The sequence below is a fragment of the Euprymna scolopes genome, chromosome 31 (assembly GCF_053919585.1).
Source record: "Euprymna scolopes isolate OS-2025 chromosome 31, ASM5391958v1, whole genome shotgun sequence".
Classification (NCBI taxonomy): domain Eukaryota; kingdom Metazoa; phylum Mollusca; class Cephalopoda; order Sepiida; family Sepiolidae; genus Euprymna; species Euprymna scolopes.
In genome coordinates this window covers 27,799,497-27,820,340 of record NC_136512.1, presented here as the reverse complement: position 1 = coordinate 27,820,340, position 20,844 = coordinate 27,799,497, and positions in this window count along the sequence as shown.

The window sequence follows — 20,844 nt, the reverse complement described above, 5'->3', positions numbered from 1 at the left end:
TGTTCCTGGCAGTGTTCTTAGATAGCTGTTGTACCGGGGTGTCTTAAATACCGATAATCAATAATCGAAATAATCCGATGAAAGAAGGAACAGGCTATTTTGACCAAAGTTTACACCTTACGCACCAAGTTCATTTGAGAAGTTTTATTATCACACAAGCAGAAAGATCCGTCTTATAAAGTCAACAGTCGGTTCTTTTAAGTGACAGGGGTCGTTCGAAATGAATGTTTCTGTTTAAAGCACAATTCCCCCATGATACTTGACTTTTTCATTTAAAACTTAAATTCAAGCTCTTGTCACCGCACAAGTGGTAAGGCCAGGCATATAAAATCACCACCAGGTTCTTTGATATGACAAGTGCACATTCGAAATTAATGTATCTGTTTAGATCCCAACTGAAACTTGATACTTAAATTTTGCATTTTAAAATTTAATTAAACAGATCATATATAAAAATAAGTTTATAAAATCAACAATAGTTTCTTTACAGTGCACTGAAGACTACACTGTATTGTGAGCACATTCACTGCGGGAAAGCATGTGAAGCTTGCTGCTTATAGGTCTCCAACTAGAACCGACAACCAATCGATTTGGTTAAAATAGGCGATTTCGCCGATTTTAATGACAATAAAATTTAGGGTTGTGAAATATTTGTTGATCATCATTCAACACTGGGCAAGTTCGGGTCTCCGTGCTAGTAAGTAATAGATTCTAGTTGACTAAAATTATTATCCTTAACGTCATTTTTATATGATCGTATTAACAAAAAATACATGCTAAAATATTCATTAAATATGGGATTGAGTTATAAAAATTATTTTGATCATTCAAATAAGGGATCACATTTAAACGAATATCAAGGTCAGCTGATGTTGCACGGAATTTAATGAGGATTATTACTGTTTCACTATACTTATAACGCCGGGTTAACTTATTTATCGTACTTTATTCTCTTTCAAATTTAGAGAGTTTTTCCTAATTAGGGAGGCAACTGTTTTACTACAGTTATTATATATTTGCTACGGCCGGTCATCCGATGTTCTTTTCCGTTTATATAGTTTATTAAAAAAGCTTTTGTCACTGTCTCGATATATACACTTGGCAGCGAAATAAAACACACACAAAGCTTGTTTATAGGCCGTGTCGGTGGGGCATTAGAATACACCGACTGCCCCCTCCCCTGCAGAGGGTAAAAGTCCCTCAACGGGGTTCCTGGATATGACCATAAATTATATCCAGTGGTGAGGCCCCAGCTTGCGGGCTTTGAGGAGTGTGGAGCCACCCTTTAATTACCATTGCTCCTAGGTCCACTCTGACCCGGAGTGGTAGTATCTGTTAGGGTTCCAACTATGGGTTAAATAGAAACCGACTTGAAAACAACAAATATATTCTATTAAAAAAAATTTTCTTCAAAATTTTTGGATTCAGCATTAAATAACCCGAAAAGGGTTGATATGCTGTAAAACGAAAACAACCAACCAACCAACAGCTTGGTTATAAAATATATTGTTTATTGGCAATGTCAACATTTCGATTTCAGTGTGACAGTTGTGACATCAGTGAAGGCACGTGGCGGGGGTGTGCTTGCTTGGTAATGAAGAAAATGTGTCAGTTTGTCCTCGCTCTGTGACCAACTCTCCTCTCTCTCTCTCCCTCTCTCTCTCTCTCTCTCTCTCTCTCTCTCTCTCTGTTTTCTTCGTTGTCTGGTGTCGATTAATACAAACATTCTTCCATTTCGGAATGTCTGTATTTCTCATTATTCTACATCTTTGACCGATATTTCTCTCACATTTTACTGGTAAAATTATGCATTTTAATTCACAATGGTGGTAAGCCTCGCATGACTCAACGAGAATTAATTTTCATATGTGCAACCCATCGAATTCCCCTGTTTACAGGGTCACCTGCCACATATCCAAAACAGTACAATCTTTTAATCAAATCTCAATAAACACTTGTCACAAAAAATGATTATCAATCCTAAACTTTGACGTCTTTTATTCATTAATTTCAATCCTCTCATAGTGTTCATCATTATTCACATAATGTTTATCAAACCTCAGGTACTGACTTCCATGACAAATTAGACTCTACTTTAGACCATGTCAGTAAAACTTCTGCGATTAACATTCACAGGTAACAGGAATTGGAGCTAATACATTGAGAATATTATTCAGGGTACTGCGAAAAAAAAAATAATAAAAAAATAATGGGCTCCTTCTAACGCGCTAGAAAATTACAAACTCCATAGAGTATTCTATATCTATACAAAGCCACAATCTGCTCAATAATAATGGACATTTAAATCATTTAAACCGCGAACAAATATTTACAACTAGCGGGGTGCGCCCGATGTTGTCCAGTCGTAAAATATGCTTAAACATATTTTAATTTATGCATATTTCCGAATTTCTATTACAGGGCCGATTCTCTGTTTTCTATTATATTGTACCTATTATATAGTAGTAATTTCCAAAGTAAAAAAAAGACTTGGGTGCCATCAACTCGAATCGAAATTAAAACATTCAGCGCCCCAGCCGCGTCTCCTATCGATGTAGTTATCGAGAGACAGGTAAAAATGTTTTGACGAAATTTTTAAAGAGTTCAATTTGGGTCAAGGAGAAACAATTAGGAAATTTATGGAACCTTTGTGAAAAGTATCGGAGACTCCAAAAAAAAAAAAATAAATAAATAAAATACAGTAAGACAAAAACACAAAAGAAAAGTAAATAATCATAAGTTTTTCTGAATCAAATGATTTTTTTAACAAACACTTTATTTTGCTTTTAGAAAAACAAAGAGTTTTTGTTATAAATTCAAATTAAAAATAAATTTAAATAACAAACAGCTTCCAGATGACTAAAATTTACAAATCATTTAAAACGGTTACTACTGCTCGTCTGAGCTCTAATCTATATTACCTCCTTGTCAAACTTTTACTATCTATAATATCAAAATAAATATTATGAATCTCTATACAAATAATAACGATATATAAAAATTTTCGAAAGAAATTTTTTAAATTAGTATACAAATAATAACATATATAATTTAAGAAATAAATTTTAAAAATTAGTATACTAATAACAACATATATAAATAATTTACGAAATAAAGTTTAAAAATTAGTATACTAATAATAAAACTATTTTTAAAAAGTTCTGAAATAAATTTAAAAAATCTGGATAAAAATAATAAAAATATATAAATAATTTTCGAAAACAAATTTTAAACAGTACAAAAATAATGATATATAAATGATTTTCGAAATAAATTTTAAAATTAGAAATAATTTTCGAAATATTTTTTAAAAATCAGCATACAAATAATAAAGATATATAAATAATTTTCATAAATAAATAATAATAAATAAAAATACAAAAATCGTTTAATCATGGGATTTTATTAATTTTTTTAAACGTATATAAAACTCCTTTAAGGCTTTTATTTTACGTTTCTTTTTCTGGGTGACATAATTAAGCGGACTGATAACCTTAGTGTAGAACGTTAGAATCCACACTGAGACTTAATACTACTTTCACTTCTATCATATAAGAACCTGCTTCTCGGGAGAATATGAGGTACCGATGCAGACAAAAGGTCGCACTGATGCAAATATCGTACCATATATAAGAATGAGACTTTCATATAAACAACGACATAATAAGGAGAGCCAGGCAATGCTTTTTCTGTGACAAAGAATTTGGGCCGTTGTACACTTGTGCTAAGGTACAGCTATTTTGGTTTTCACTTGATACGTTTGGAGAGTGCATAGTAGGGGCAGATAAATGCAATTTAAGAACAGAATAAAAAATCAAAAACAATTTTTTTCGTAACAATGCCAGAAGTCTGAAATTTTTAATACGTGTTTTTTTTAGAAAGGTATTTTCACTTTAGCCATATTTGCTTTTTAATTCTAAAATCTTCGATTCGAGACAATCACGAAATTTTCTCTGAAAATGGCAGTAATACTCTTTATAAAAACTTCGTCGATATAATTTTTTTTAAACTTTAAATATATTAACAAAACTGTTTGTTTCCCCCAAGCAAAAGCTCACACTCTTTCACTTAATGAGCGTTTTAATTAATTTATACATCTTTTTTATTTCTATAATGATTTAAAAATTTATTTTGAAAATTATTTATATATCTTTATTATTTGTATACTGGTTTTTTAAAATAAATGTCGAAAATTATTTATAATTTTAAAATTTATTTCGAAAATCATTTATATATCATTATTTTTATACTGTTTAAAATTTGTTTTCGAAAATTATTTATATATTTTTATTATTTTTATCCAGATTTATAAAATTTATTTCGAAATTTTTAAAAAATAGTTTAATTATTAGTATACTAATTTTAAAAATTTATATCGTAAATAATTTATATATGTTATATATGTTACTTATAAGTAAGAAACTTTTTAAAAGTTTTTTTCGAAAATTTTTTATATATCGTTATTATTTGTATATAGATTCATAATATTTATTTTGATATTATAGATAGTAAAAGTTTGACAATGAGGTAATATAGATTAGAGCTCAGACGAGCAGTAGTAACCGTTTTAAATGATTTGTAAATTTTAGTCATCTGGAAGCTCTTTGTTATTTAAATTTATTTTTAATTTGAATTTATAACAAAAACTCTTTGTTTTTCTAAAAGCAAAATAAAGTGTTTGTTAAAACAATCATTTAATTCAGAAAAACTTATGATTATTTACTTTTTTTATGTTTTTATCTTACTGTATTAATGCAGTTTTTGAGTCTCCGATACTTTTCACAAAGGTTCCATAAATTTCCTAATTGTTTCTCCTTGACCCAAATTGAACTCTTTAAAAATTGGAAACGAAAGGAAGCTAAAATGCAGATATGCCATGATTTCTTATTCCACGAATCATCACCCCTGGATTGCTTCGTTGTAGGCATTTAATTGCGTGACGTCATGAGATCAATCGGGTCGATTCTTTTAGATATGACGAATAAAACTTCTTAAGAAATAATTAAATGAATACGAGTGAAAAGAAATCGGGTATCGTATCGTCGGAACTGCGCGATAACTATCGACTCTCATGATAAACACTTGTAAGACGCCGTGCGGAAGTCGCGAGGTCGATAGGTCGCCATTTTGGCATGATGCGCAACTTCCAAGGACTACAGACTGCCAACAACGAAAGGCTGGTGTTGAAAAGATAGAGTAAGAAAATTGGCTCCGACCGGAATCAAAGAGGATCGAGCAAGCCGATTCCGATAGACAAATGCCAAACTAACAAAGGACACTTATCTGTGGCGTCACACAAAGCTTCGATAAAAATGGAGGAAATTTCAAGAGATTTGTTCCTGGATTAAAAGAAGAGTAAGTAACCATAAACTACATTACTGTGTGCCAACAATAACTAAATCGATGCCTCGTGTAAGTTACCCGCTTCTATTAGTATTGAGCTTATATTTGTATTTCTTTGTTTCTTTGGTGTGTGTGTGTTTCATTTTTAATTTTTTTTTAATCGACTTCTTTTCAAACAAGGCATAGCGAAGGGCAAGGGACTACTATGATAAGGGCCAAATTGAAACAAATCCCAGGAGTTGCGAAGCAACATCTATTATATAAACCTCACCTGTCTGTTTAAATGTACGTATGTGTTTGTATGTCTGCCTTAAACGTTTAACAGAGGCGACAGGTTTTCACAGAATCGGAATCGTTTTTAAGCCCGACTCTTCGGACAACAAATATCGAAAAATTGGCCAAAACCATTAATTCTTTCACCTTCAACTGGACAGTTTTCTACAAGGAGGGGTTGTATTTTTTGCGTCATCATTTTTACAAGCCATCATATTGGTTGAAATGACTTTACTACTTTCAATGTTCCGAAGTTCTGGTTGCGTCATGGAATAGGGGTAATACGTCAGGGTTTCTTTCACTTTCTTTTCCGCCTTCGCGTTACGGTTTCGAGCCTGCCTGCCTACTACTGCTTTTTTTTTTTTTTTTTTTTGCTCAACAGACACCTCCAAACACCCGGGCAACGCCGGGCACCCAGGTTAGTTTACTTATAAATACTTATAAACTCTTGCATATCGCTACAGTCGAGGCAATAGGGAACAGGAAAGGGCTTCCAAATGAAAGCGTTTCGAGGAAAAAAACATTTTAGAAAATGAAATATCTTTTACTTTAACGCTTTCATTTTCCTCAACCAAGATATATCGTCACGAAAGAGCAAACGGCTACTTTGATAGCGATCATATTTATAGGAATTCACCTGGTTAAGGAGCTGTTTAGAACGATGGTTGTTCCCATTGCATTGTCATTTCTGCATATTTGTACGATCACGAGAATAGTGAGCAGGACAGAAATTCCAAATGAAAACGGTTCGTAGAAGGTCTTTAGAAGATTTTATTAATAACCCCTTTGACAAAAACACGGCATATTGCCACTGAAGCTCAAGGAGCTACTGTAATAGGAAGCAAATTTATAGTATACAACACTGATGAGGATATACGAGAGAAGATGTTTGTTCACATTACATTTAAATTCCTGCGTGTTTCTACAATCAGTAAAACAGGGAGAAACAAAAACAAAATCTAAGTACAAGTGGGTCGAGGAATGATGTTTCACGAATAGAAAATCTTTTGTTCAATCCAAACACAGCATAAAAGGGCTACATTGAGACGGGTCGGATTTATATTCATGGAAGAAAGTGATTGTATTTATGGGAGAAATTGAATATATTCATGAGAGAAATTGAATGTATTCAAGGGAGAAATTAATGTTATTCATGGGAGAAATTGATTGTATCCATAGGAGAAATTTATTATATTTATGGAAGAAATTGATTGTATTTATGGAAGAAATTGATTGTATTCATGGAAGACATTGATTGTATTTATGGAAGAAATTGATTGTATTCATGGAAGAAATTGATTGTATTTATGGAAGAAATTGATTGTATTCATGGAAGAAATTGGTTGTATTCATTGGTGAAATTAATGTTATTCATGGGAGAAATTGATTGTATTCATGGGAGAAATTGATTGTATTTATGGAAGAAATTGATTGTATTCATGGGAGAAATTGATTGTATTCATTGGAGAAATTGATTGTATTCATTGGAGAAATTGATTGTATTCATGGGAGAAATTGATTCTATTTATAGAAGAAATTGATTGTATTTATAGGAGAAATTGAATGTATTCAATGGAGAAATTTATTGTATTCACGGGAGAAATTGATTGTATTCATGGGAGAAATTGGTTGTATTTTTGGGAGAAATTGATTGTGATCATGGGAGAAATTGATTGTAATTATGGGAGAAATTGATTGTATTCATGGGAGAAATTGATTTTATTTTTCGGAGAAATTGATTGTGTTCATGGAAGAAATTTATTGTATTTATTGGAGAAATTGATTGTATTCATTGAAGAAATTGATTGTGTTCATGGGAGAAATTGATTGTATTCATGGGAGAAATTTATTTTATTCATGGGAGAAATTAATTGTATTCATTGAAGAAATTGATTGTGTTCATGGAAGAAATTGATTGTATTTATGGAAGAAATGATTGTGTTCATGGAAGAAATTGATTGTGTTCATGGGAGAAATTGATTGTATTCATGGGAGAAATTTATTTTATTCATGGGAGAAATTAATTGTATTCATTGAAGAAATTGATTGTGTTCATGGAAGAAATTGATTGTATTTATGGAAGAAATGATTGTGTTCATGGAAGAAATTGATTGTGTTCATGGGAGAAATTGATTGTATTTATGGAAGAAATTGATTGTGTTCATGGAAGAAATTGATTGTGTCCATGGGAGAAATTTATTGTATTCATGGGAGAAATTGATTGTATTCAGGGAAGAAATTGATTGTATTCATGGAAGAAATTGATTGTTTTCATGGGAGAAATTGATTGTGTTCATGGGAGAAATTTCATTGTATTATGGAAGAAATTGATTGTATTATGGGATAAATTGATTGTATTTATGGGATAAATTGATTGTTTTCATGGGATAAATTGATTGTATTTATGGGAGAAATTGATTGTGTTCATGGGAGAAATTGGTTGTATTTATGGGAGAAATTGATTGTATTCATGGGAGAAATTGATTTTATTTATGGAAGAAATTGAGTTTGTTCATGGAAGAAATTGATTGTATTCATGGGAGAAATTGATTGTGTTCATGGAAGAAATTGATTGTATTATGGGATAAATTGATTGTATTCATGGGAGAAATTGATTGTGGTCATGGGAGAAATTGATTGTATTCATGGGAGAAATTTATTTTATTCATGGGAGAAATTGATTGTGTTCATGGAAGAAATTGATTGTATTCATTGAAGAAATTGATTGTGTTCATGGGAGAAATTGATTGTATTCATGGGAGAAATTGATTGTATTCATGGGAGAAATTGATTGTATTCATGGGAGAAATTGATTGTGTTCATGGGATAAATTGATTGTATTCATGGGAGAAATTGATTGTATTCATGGGAGAAATTGATTGTATTCATGGGAGAAATTGATTGTATTCATTGAAGAAATTGATTGTGTTCATGGGAGAAATTGATTGTATTCATGGGAGAAACTGATTGTATTTATGGAAGAAATTGATTGTGTTCATGGGAGAAATTTATTGTATTCATGGGAGAAATTGATTGTATTCATTGAAGAAATTGATTGTATTCATGGGAGAAATTGATTGTATTCATGGGAGTAATCGATTGTATTTATGGAAGAAATTGATTGTATTATGGGATAAATGGATTGTATTTATGGGATAAATTGATTGTATTCATGGGAGAAATTGATTGTATTTATGGGAGAAATTGATTGTGTTTATGGGAGAAATTGGTTGTATTTATGGGAGAAACTGATTGTAGTCATGGGAGAAATTGATTATATTTATGGAAGAAATTGATTGTATTTATGGAAGAAATTGATTTTGTTCATGGAAGAAATTGATTGTATTCATGGGAGAAATTGATTGTGTTCATGGAAGAAATTGATTGTATTATGGAAGAAATTGATTGTATTATGGGATAAATGGATTGTATTTATGGGATAAATTGATTGTATTCATGGGAGAAATTGATTGTATTTATGGGAGAAATTGATTGTGTTTATGGGAGAAATTGATTGTGTTCATGGAAGAAATTGATTGTATTTATGGAAGAAATTTATTGTATTTATGGGATAAATTGATTGTATTTCAAGCCGTACGGTAGTTATATGTAAGATCGAAAACTCATTCACTACTATAGGATAAAAGAATCCGTTTAGTTGACCTGCAAAATTCATAAGTATTCGTAATTGAGTCGGTGTATTTTAGAGTAAAGACTATATTTGATTAAAGGTAACTGAGCTGCAAAACAACAGCTTTAACAGACAATGTTTTAGATACGCTTATTCGTGTTCAGGCCGTACACATCACTGCGCATAACGCCTACAACCTGATCCAGGACGTCAACAGGACCGAAACAAAAGAGTCAATCACCTGCCCTTCGTTCTAAATGCCTCTTCAGAAGCTGACTGACGTCGTTTTTCCTAGGTTTTACATACCTCCTCCAAAGATATACGAATGAAGTTTGATCGGGACAAATTTACCTAATGCTTTCTCTCTTGAGCTGGGTAGAAAATCCCAAACAGAAAACATACAGCTTGATTGAGATACCGAAATCAAAGACCTAGAATAGAAGAGCAATCGAGAAATCTTGATATAAAAGGGATATGTCCTTTTCTCTTCCTTGTCACCTCTATCTCACAGAAGAGATGTTGCGAGTTTGCCTCTGCTTTATCGTTATTTTCATGGAAAGTGTTCGACTGAGCTTCAATCTATGGTCCCCCCCTCGCCAAACTTTCACAAGAAACACTAGACTAGCTGAAAACATTATCAATAATTTTCCCCACTCTTTATCTGTACCTAAACCTAAACATAGATTCCATGATCAAAGCTTTTTTCTTAGAACTGCACGTCTGTGGAATTGTCTTCCGTTTTCCTGCTTTCCAGCAGTCTATAATATGGTTGACTTCAAGTCCAACGTGAACAAGTTTCTGATGAGCCGTTCCACTTAAGTTAACAAATTTACTGAACTTCCATTACTATCGATTACTATATTTCCTTTTCACTACTCTACACTCTTTAACCCTTATCCTTGAGTGGCCTATCGGCCTTGATAAGTGGTGACGTTTATGTAAAAAAAAAAGAGAAAAATTCAATTCAGCAGGTCATGGTAAGAAAAAAAATTGGTTGAGAATATGAACGCCATATAAAGCAAAATTTGTGAAACAGTTTCTCATCTTTGTGTTTCTTTAGTGACAAACGGTAGCTGCCGCTAATTATATCTGCCTGAGAATTTGCGTGTATGTGTAAATTAATATAAGCGAAATACTATTTTATTTTTATTGATTGAATTACTACGTATATTCTTGGTATAACCTATAGTGAGTATTGAACTCTCAAACTCCCTAAGACTGTCATTTCGAACAAATGAAAACTATATTTGGTACCCCATTACGTTGAATAAGTCAGAGGGAAAAATGAAGGGAAGGTCGAGGAAAGAAAGCACTAACAAGACCTCCGCTGGATGAGTGCAAAAAAAAAAAAAAAAAAAAAACTGGGAGCTTGCAGAGGCTTGTTGGCACCAAAATTCCAGTGAAAATAATGATCACTGCCAACGAGAAATGAATGGTAAGCGGCTATTGCCATAAGAAATATGTATCTGCAAAGATTATCGAAAGAAATGGAGAGTAGTAGAAATTCGGGGAGACTTTTCACGCAGACTCCGGGAACATTACAAGTTGTTATCAATGAGAATTCCTTGATGGTGGGCTGGGTGACTACTCCTAGTGAGTAAATAATAATAATAATAATAATAATAATAATAATAATAATAATAATAATAATAATTCAAAAATATTTTTTGTTTAGTTTTGTTCTGGGTTTGCAGTCGGAACTGTCAGAATTTTCAAATGTACGATATAATTATATGTCTTCACACCTGACAGAAGCCAGCGTTTCGATAGAAATGTCAGGAACCCTTTTAAAGGGTCAAATTTCACCACCTATCAATCACGGATCGATCTCTTCTTACATCGTTCATCATCATTTTGATGTAATTTTCCATTCTCTCTTTTGATATATATATATATATATATATATATATATATATATATATATATATATATATATATATATATATGTATGTTTTTTTTTTTCATTTTGACAGTAGAATTCACGATTTTCTGACCCGTGAAGCTTCTTCAACGATGCACAATGAAAGGCTTATTTCAATTTCCGGTAGAAAAAAGAATCTGGTGGATGGCGCCATTTGGTTTTCCAAAATTTGGTTTCGAGTGACCTTCTCTTCTCACAGGAGTCGGCAAGATAATACAGAAAATAAGGAGCCTAAAGGGTAGTTTTTTTTTTTTTATAAACACAGGCGGAGCTCGTCTTAGAATTTAAAACAAAACACACAAATACCGATTACACACAGAAGTAAACACATATACGCGCGAGCGCACACACACACACACACACACACACACACACACACACACACACACACTGCCGGGTTGGAATCTATCGACTGGTGTTAATCATGAAACCATGTACTGATGATTCCCGAAAGGATGAAACACAAGCGTTTGTCGATATCTAATGATTATTGTTTAAGAGAATTGTTTCGTATCGTTGATCACTTTTCAGTTGAAATAAAAGTCGGTCAATTTAGCTCATATGCACAGATCATCATATAATGATTAGATCACTCTGACAGACGTTAAAAAACATTTTAAAGTAAATGTTTAAATTTCAACAGTATTTCTCGCGGTTAACGGTGTCTGAATGGATTAGGCCTTTGCTAATGAAGCCAGAGATGGCTTCTGTTGCTGGGTTCGAATCTATCGACCGGTTTTAATCCTAACACCCTACACTGATGATTCCCGAAATGATGAAACACTAGTGTCTTTAGGTATTTAATAATTATTATAGTGAATAAATAATTACTATTAATAAGTATATTACTAATTATTATAGTAAATAATTATATATATATATATATATATATATATATATATATATATATATATTAAGTTATAATATATATATGGCGATTAAGCTACACTGAATATTCTGCGTTTCATCCACTCTAGGACTCTTAAGGCTTATGCGCATAAGCCTGAATAGTCCTAGAGTGGGTGAAACGCGGATATTCAGTGTAGCTTAATCGCCATATATATTTTATAACTTACTAACTAGCTAAATACTTAAAGGTTACTTAAAGATTACGCATAAATTTATTATAAGATTTACAAAATATTACTGGCGGTAATATTCTATAAGTTATTCCATCTAAATAAGAATTGCTCGATATTCAAGGTAGACCAAATAAATTAAATTGTGATTGAATGAATATAAAAAAAAACTTATTGAAATGAAGTGGAGATTAATTTTATAAAGTATTCTTTGTCTTGCTTAGAATAATAAAAATCTTTGATATGAAATTCAACCACTTCATTTCAATAAGGATTTTTTAAAACTTACTGAATCACAATTTAATATATATATATATATATATATATATATATATATATATATATATATATATATATATATATATATATATATATATATATATATATATAGTAAGTTATGAAATATATATGGCGATTAAGCTACACTGAATATCCGCGTTTCACCCACTCTATGACTCTTCAGGCTTATGCGCATAAGCCTGAATAGTCCTAGAGTGGATGAAACGCGGATATTCAGTGTAGATTAATCGCAATATATATTTTATAACTTACTAACTAGCTCTACCTACGTATTGAGCACTTTTCAAGTAAATACTTAAAGTTTAAGCATAAATTTATATTTTCGTATATTAATTTTATGTGAGAAAATGAAGTGTATATATATATATATATATACATACATACATACATACATATATATATATATATATATATATGGAGTGAAGGGGTGAGAGAGTATACAGGATTATGAAGATATGGCAATTAAGCTACACAAAATTCTCGCGAGGACTTAGCTTAAGAAGTTCTAAAGAGAATAAAGCTTAATTGTCACATGCCTTTAATAGCCGGTTTTCTACATTGCTAACCACCTTCAATTATACTTACATATTTGTTTAACAGCAATGCCGCAAGCAAACTACATTTCCCTTTTGTTTTATTTCCACTTAAACTTCCAGTTGATGTTCATAGATTATATGTTTTGTTTTCCGCATACAATGATGTTCATTAAGATCTCGACATCTTTTTTTATATTCACTGTGTTTTATATTGTTTTATATTGTTTTATATTGTCTTAAGTTTCCTTTGATGCCGTTTCTTTCTAATCCCCTTTTTGTCAGCTTCTATTATTATTGGTATTATATTGATTTTATCCACTTGCCTTTTAGTTCAATGGCATAATCCATGTATTTATTTATTTTTTTACAAATGAATCACCACTTATCAAGGCACAGAGGCCACTCGAGGATAAGGTAAAAAAGTGTACAGTAGACAAAAGAACAATAGCATAGTTATCGTTAGAAGTGTAAATTTGATAAATTGGATTACTTATGGGGAAGGGATCATCAAGCACTTGTTTATATTGTACTTGCAGACGGCCATATTGTATTAGCCAGCTGCCTGGGCTACAGCTATCCTCCCATATCACCCTGCCTTTGCTATGTAGCTCCACTCCTACACTATAATCTCCCAAACCACATTGAAATAATGTAAATTTTCGGTTTTTACAAAAAAAAAAAAAAATTAATGGTATTTCTTGAATAAACAACGCATCTATATGAAACATAAACTTACAAAACGTTTACGGCATGACACTTTTTATGAGGCTAACAAATTTTCGTTTCAGAAATTGTAGTAGTATAAATTACAGATTAAATTTTTGGTTATCATCAAGCATAGTCCTCCTGATGCATACTGCAAGCCTGTATGACTGAAATCAAACATCATAAAAAAAAACTATTTAATACAAAAAGTTCTTTTTTTTAAAATTTCAATAAATCTTAATCCGTATATATAATAAAAGAAGCGCAGTTTTTCCCCTCTGGGCCCGAATTCTGTAAGTTTACAACAACAGATGGCACGTACAAATTATTTATGTTTACACTATTAGCCATTACCTTATTTAACTACCGAACGACATTTTAGACACATTAATTAGTAATATTAAAACATTAGATTTAATCCTAGGAGCGACATCATCATCATCGTCATCATCATCATTTTTCGTCTCTTTCACTGTGAACTACTGGGACTACGAAAGATTTCTCCTTGATTATCTTTTAGTGTGGTCTCTTGCTCGTATTATTTTTTCTATTTTTACACGTGCATATCAGGGATATTTTCTGTTTTTCTAGTACTGTCTCTGATTTGTGTCTGTATAATGTGCCCATATTGTCCAAATGTAACCGTTTTATATTTTCCGTAGAAAATTATTCTTTGTACTCAGTTGGAGTTCTCACACAGATTATATTAGAGATTATTCACTAACAACACAGGCGGTGTTTACTGGAGCATGCTTGACCACAACCATGCTTGACCAGATGAATTTACGTTATCGCAACACGCAACACCCGCTTTTCTTTGACTTCTATCTGTCTATTATCATTGGTATTCACTTGAATTTGTATGGTTACGAGTCTCCTCGAGGTTCCTATTTCGTCGCACCTAGTGACCCTCTGATTAATGCTTTCTCTCTTGATCTTAATATCATCTGTAACTCATTATGACTATTGTGTGTAATGCTTTCTCTCTTGATCTTAATATCATCTGTAACTCGTTATGACTATTGTGTGCAATGCTTTCTCTCTTGATCTTAATACCATCTGTAACTCGTTATGACTATTGTGTGCAATGCTTTCTCTCTTGATCTTAATATCATCTGTAACTCGTTATGACTATTGTGTGTAATGCTTTCTCTCTTGATCTTAATATCATCTGTAACTCGTTATGACTATTGTGTGTAATGCTTTCTCTCTTGATCTTAATATCATCTGTAACTCGTTATGACGATCGTGTGTAATGCGAGTCGATGTTTACTCTGCAATTTATGACAGATTTAATATTTCATGCTTCAGGGATTCTGCTATCGAATTGCCTGTATTCAATCTATGCAATGGCTATGTTCTTTCTCCTGCTTTTTAGGACCATTTTTAATTTTTTTATTTTACTTCAGTAAGTTTTAAGAGATCAAGGGGCTCCCTCCTGGAGCGAACACTTGATTCTGTTATGATTTAAATTTATATCAGAGGGCTCTATTAAGAATAGATACTGTTCCCTTTATGGCTGCTATCTGTATTTCGTTACAGCTTGGCCTTCCAGGGATGGCTTCTAAGTATTTATTAAGATTCTTTTTTATTAATCCAGTCTCTCCTATCACAACTGGTATAATGCTTATTTCTTTCAGAGACCATGTCGTTTTTAGATCATTTTTAAGGTCCTGATATTTTGTTATGCTTTCCCGTTCAGCTCTATTAAAGCCGAAATCATTTGGGACTGTGGCATCGACAATGAGTGCAGTTCTTTCAGGCTTGTTCCATATAACAATATCGTGTTTGATGGTATTGTCTTTTATGTATCTGCCGGCCTGTATGTCTTTGTCAGAGAACACGGTCACATTTCGATTTGATGTTATTGGTGGTGGTTCATGTTCCCAGATGTTTAGCGGTCTGTCAAGTTGCATCTCTCCACAGATATTCCAATGGATGTACTTGCATACTTTGTTGTGACGAGTAGTGTAATGGCCATCTGCCAATAAGATTGGGCATGCAGACATTAGATGGCTTGGGCTCTCAATTGCTGAGTGGCAAAACCTGCACTGGCCATTTGTTTGTAGGCCAGCCATTTTTTAAAATCCATTTGTAAGTAAGCCCTGATCTTGCGCGGCTACAATCAGTGTCTTTTTATCTATGTATTAAAAGCTGTGTATTTCTATCTTTTTTTTGTTAGTTTATAATATTGTTTCTATTATTCGGGCTGTAATTAACGAGTTTTTAGGAAGGTTGTCGATCTGTTCGTTAAATTGTGCCGTTATGGTTTGCGACGTCGTTGAAAAGCAGGTTATCCATTTATGGTTGTGCTCCTTTATTTAGCGTTTCCTTTTTTTATCAACCGAGTTCTTCTTTTGAGCATCGATTCTGACACTACTATTTTGCACATATATCCGTTCATATTTTTCACTAGTCTTTCATGTAGAGTCTTACATTACTATTATTATTAATACTCACTAAGCGCTTTCACACAGGTCATCATCAGAGATTTCTTCCTGGCAACAACCTGTAGTGTGCCCTGGAGTCTGAGTGACAGCAAGTCTCCTCAGATTTTTAGTAATCATCATCTCTTTCAATAACCATTGCGAATTAGTTTGCGTTATTGCAATAGTCGTTTACCATTGATTTCTCATTAGTAGCAACCATTTCTCTTCGCTGATATTTGGATGCCAATACTCCTTCGCAAGGCTCCAGTTCTCTTCGCATCCATCCATGGAATGTTTATATTATTATTATTATTATTATTATTATTATTATTAATATTATTAATAATATTATATTATTATTAATATTATATTATTATTATTATTTCTGTTATTATTATTACTATTATTATTAATATTATATTATTATTATTATTATTATTATTATTATTATTATTATTATTATTATTATTATTGTTGTTGTTGTTGTTGTTTTATCTGTTTGTATTCTATGCCCCATAGGATTTTACGATTCTCGTTTTCAAGTGGTGTTGCCGGCTTATGCTTGTACCATTTGTCTGTGCGTTCGAGATGCAGTTGTTTGCATAATTCCCAGTCTACTGTCCTGCTCACCTGGTCGTGTCTGGTATTGCATTTTTTTAGGCCAGTTTGCTACATTCGCTTACTATATAGTTTATCGTTTCGTCTCTTTGTCCAGTGCGTCTGCAATTAGTATTTTCTTGTGTTTTGTCGATCTTTGCTTTGATGTGGTTGGTTCTTATTGAGTTATCTTGTGCTGCAGTTAATAGGGACTCAGTTTCTCGGGTTACGTGTCCTTTTCCCATCCATGTCCAGGTGTCTTCGTTATTCTCATCTGTTGTCATTTTAAGGAATATTCCGTTTAGTAGTTTCTCTTCATATGTTTCTTTTCTCATCTTATCTTTTGTCGCTGTTTTGTTGATTTTTTTACTGTCTCTCGCTGTCATAATTATCCTGTGAGTGATCTGCATTTTTCTAGTTCTTTTTTCTGTCAGTTCAGAATCTACTATAAAACCAGCCATCTCCAACCGTCTTTACTTTTCACGAAGAGTCGGTAAACATCGCCGTTTCTAGGTAGTGCATTTTGCATGGTCATGAGTTTCATAGTCTTCTGATCGAACTGTTTCAGTTCTTCTTTAGTCCACCCTTTTCATGAAGGCATAATCTACATGGGTCGTTGTTTTCATCCGATGTTTTTTTATTGTTGAATGTACATTCAACAATAAAAAAACACCGTATGAAAACAACACTAGTGAATAAATACTGGGAACTAAAAGAAAGCGGACATTCGCCGGTAGTCGAATGGAAAATAATAATAAGACAAGCTACCACGTGTAGGGACCTAGACAACCCATGTAACGTATGCCTTCATGAAAAAGTTGCTATCCTGTACTTTAAAGAACCCCAACATCTATTAAACTGTAGAAGAGAAATAGCAAAGAACTGTGTTCACAAGAGAAAATTTACTCTAGAATAGCGATACAAAAAGTTTTAAAACTAACAAAAACAATATAAAATAAACAAATAAATAAATTAAATAAACATGAACATACATAAGCGATCACACATATATGTATGTATATATATGTATATATATGTGCATATATGTGTGTATACACATATATATTTATATATAAACTAACATAAAACAACACTAACCTAGATTAAAAACAGATAAAGATACTAAATACCCAGGCTAAATAGAGCACACACAAAGGAACAGGTCAACTATTGGCTGATAGGAAGGGCGCGGTGGATACTAGAAAGCTGATTGGCTAACTAAAATCTCAATAGAAGATGCGCATATAAAAACGACAAACAACCACAGAATTCGCGCATAAGCCTAAAGAATCCTAGAATGGATGAAACGCGGAATATTCAGTGTAGCTTAATCGCCATATACATTTTATAACTTACTATATATATATATATATATATATATATATATATTTGGTAGGCTGATTGATAATTTATAATTCAAAATTAAAATTAAAATTAAAAATCCGTTTAATAAGAAGGAGCCAATAAATTGTACGATCGTACAATTTATTTGCTTTGTTGTGCTCCTTCTATAAAATTATATTATATAAATTATCATTCACCTTACCAAATATAAAAGTAGCTCTAGGATATTTGCCTATTGAGCTTTGATACATCGGCTTTACAACGAGCATTATTCTTTTCCTCTATTTTAATCAAATTAGTATTTTTACTATAACATTAAAATACACTCTGCTCTATAGAAAATTGCTCAAACCCCCTTTTAATATATATATATATATATATATATATATATATATATATATATATATCCATAAAAATATCTGGCCTTGATGGAGTGGAAACAAAAACTTGCTGCTATTGTTTCAAATAATCTGAAATATCAGCAAGGGGAGACTTGATTCACAATATTTCTCATATATTATATCTCCCCTCTTTTGGAAATAGGGTACAATTATGAATATCTCCAGTATCAAACAATCTTTATATACTGTGAAATTTACTTTATGTAATGAAAACAAAAAAATGGGTGATATAACATATGAGAAATATTTTGAATCAATCCTCTCCTTGCTGTTATTTCATATATTTTAAAACCATAGCAGAAAGTTTAGGTTTCCTCTCGTTCAAGGTCAGATGTTTTGGGGAAATATAAGATATTTTGTAATTCATATGCAAAAACTACGAAAGCAAATGATATTGACACATTTCATGGCTCTAAAAAAAAATTGCAAAAAATTGGCTCTAGATGATGGATGGTTCCCTGAATGTGTGACTGTAAAGCCAATTGCAATATAGCACATAAAAAAGTCAAGGTGATTAGATTTCCAATGAGCTCTTATTTGTTAAATTCTGATCCGTAGTTGCTGCGACTAGAACTTATAAAATTGCTAAAAAGGCGCTCTCTTTACACTCGTGAGCAAAAAAAAAATGGGCCAAACAAATTTTATACATTTTATTGCACTAAAAGCTATATTGAACAAAGAACAATGAACAAGGAAACTTAAACGAGACTAATAACACAGAACAAGGCATTTACTTTAATAAATGTTTGGGATGGAATCGCATTTCCTTTTGATTTCTTTAAGAGATCAATCCTTTTAGACATGCTCTCAACCAAAGTGGGACACTGTGAAGAGAAGATGCTATTCCATTCGCTTTGCACAGCTTCCCACAGTTCGTCATTGTTCAAAAACTTTCTTCCGGCCAATGCACGAGATATTATGAACCAAATATCTCGATTAGGTTTAAATTGGGGCTTTGACCTAGCCAAAATATCATATCAATTGAGTTATCAAAAAACCATTTATCTGTGACTTTAGCAGTGTGTGCAGGGTCATCATCATGTTGAAAAATAATGTTTTGGGATATTCCCAGCTTCTGAATACTTAGTAACAGTTCTGTTTCTAATATTCGAATGTATTCCTTTGCATTGATTGACTTTTCACATCTAACAAGTTCTCCAACTCCTGCTGCACTAAAAGTTCCCCATACCATTATCCCTCCATTCTCGTGTTTAACTGCCGTTTTTATGCAACTTAGCAAAACTCTTTCTCCAGTTCTTTGATTGCACCGTTCGGGAGCATCGGGAGCATCACTAACAAGTCAAAAGCTTGATTCATCTAACCAGAAAACATTCCTGAACCAGACTGTATCTTTCTTGCTATAACATGAGAAAAACCTCTTTCTATCATTGATGTTCTTCTTAGATAAAAATGGCTTCTTTTTACACCTTTTAGAGGAAAATCCCATTTCTTTCATTCATCTACATATTGTATATCTAGAAAGAGAATTTCCAGCCCCTGTTTTGAATTCTTTGCTATGGTCAACATGTTTTTTTTCGATCCTTGAAGACAGTTAATTTAAGCCTGTGGTCGTCCTTCAAAGTCGATGCTCTAGGGCGACCAGATCCAGATTTCCCTTTTACTAAGCGTTCGACTTCAAATATTTGACTAATTCGCTTCACTGCAGAAAAAGATGTTTTTACATTTTCTTAAAATATCAAAAATATGCTCGTAAATTATTTTGGACAGTCTTAATCGGGCAATTCGTTTTTTTATATCCTCGCCAAGATGCGGTCTTACAATTTTTAGGATTCATTTTTTCACTTATTATTATATGCTATAATAATAATGATCTGCAAAATAGAAATTTTCAGTTCAAATTAACAAAAATTAATGGAAAAATATTGAAAAATCGATTTCTTCCTTCTTTCACTCTTGGCCCATTTTTTTTGCTCATGAGTGTGTGTATATATATATATATATATATATATATATATATATATAAACATAAAGGTGTTTGTCTAGCCTCACTGATGAGTTGTGATACAACGAAACAGTACTGTATGTGGATGACAATTAAAGCCCCTTCTCTTTCAGTTGAGCACTTTGTAAATATGTTTGCACCCGACGCGTATTTAAAAAGCGATTAAGCGAAGCCCACTATTAATTTGATTGTAAACAAGCTGATGGTTCGAGCACAGGGTGTGGATTTAATACACGCTCTAGGAGAATTATTTACGGCATTGATTCGTAGCCGATTGGTGAGAGCTGCCGACTGTAAATGTGACGGTTGTAGGTTTAATCCA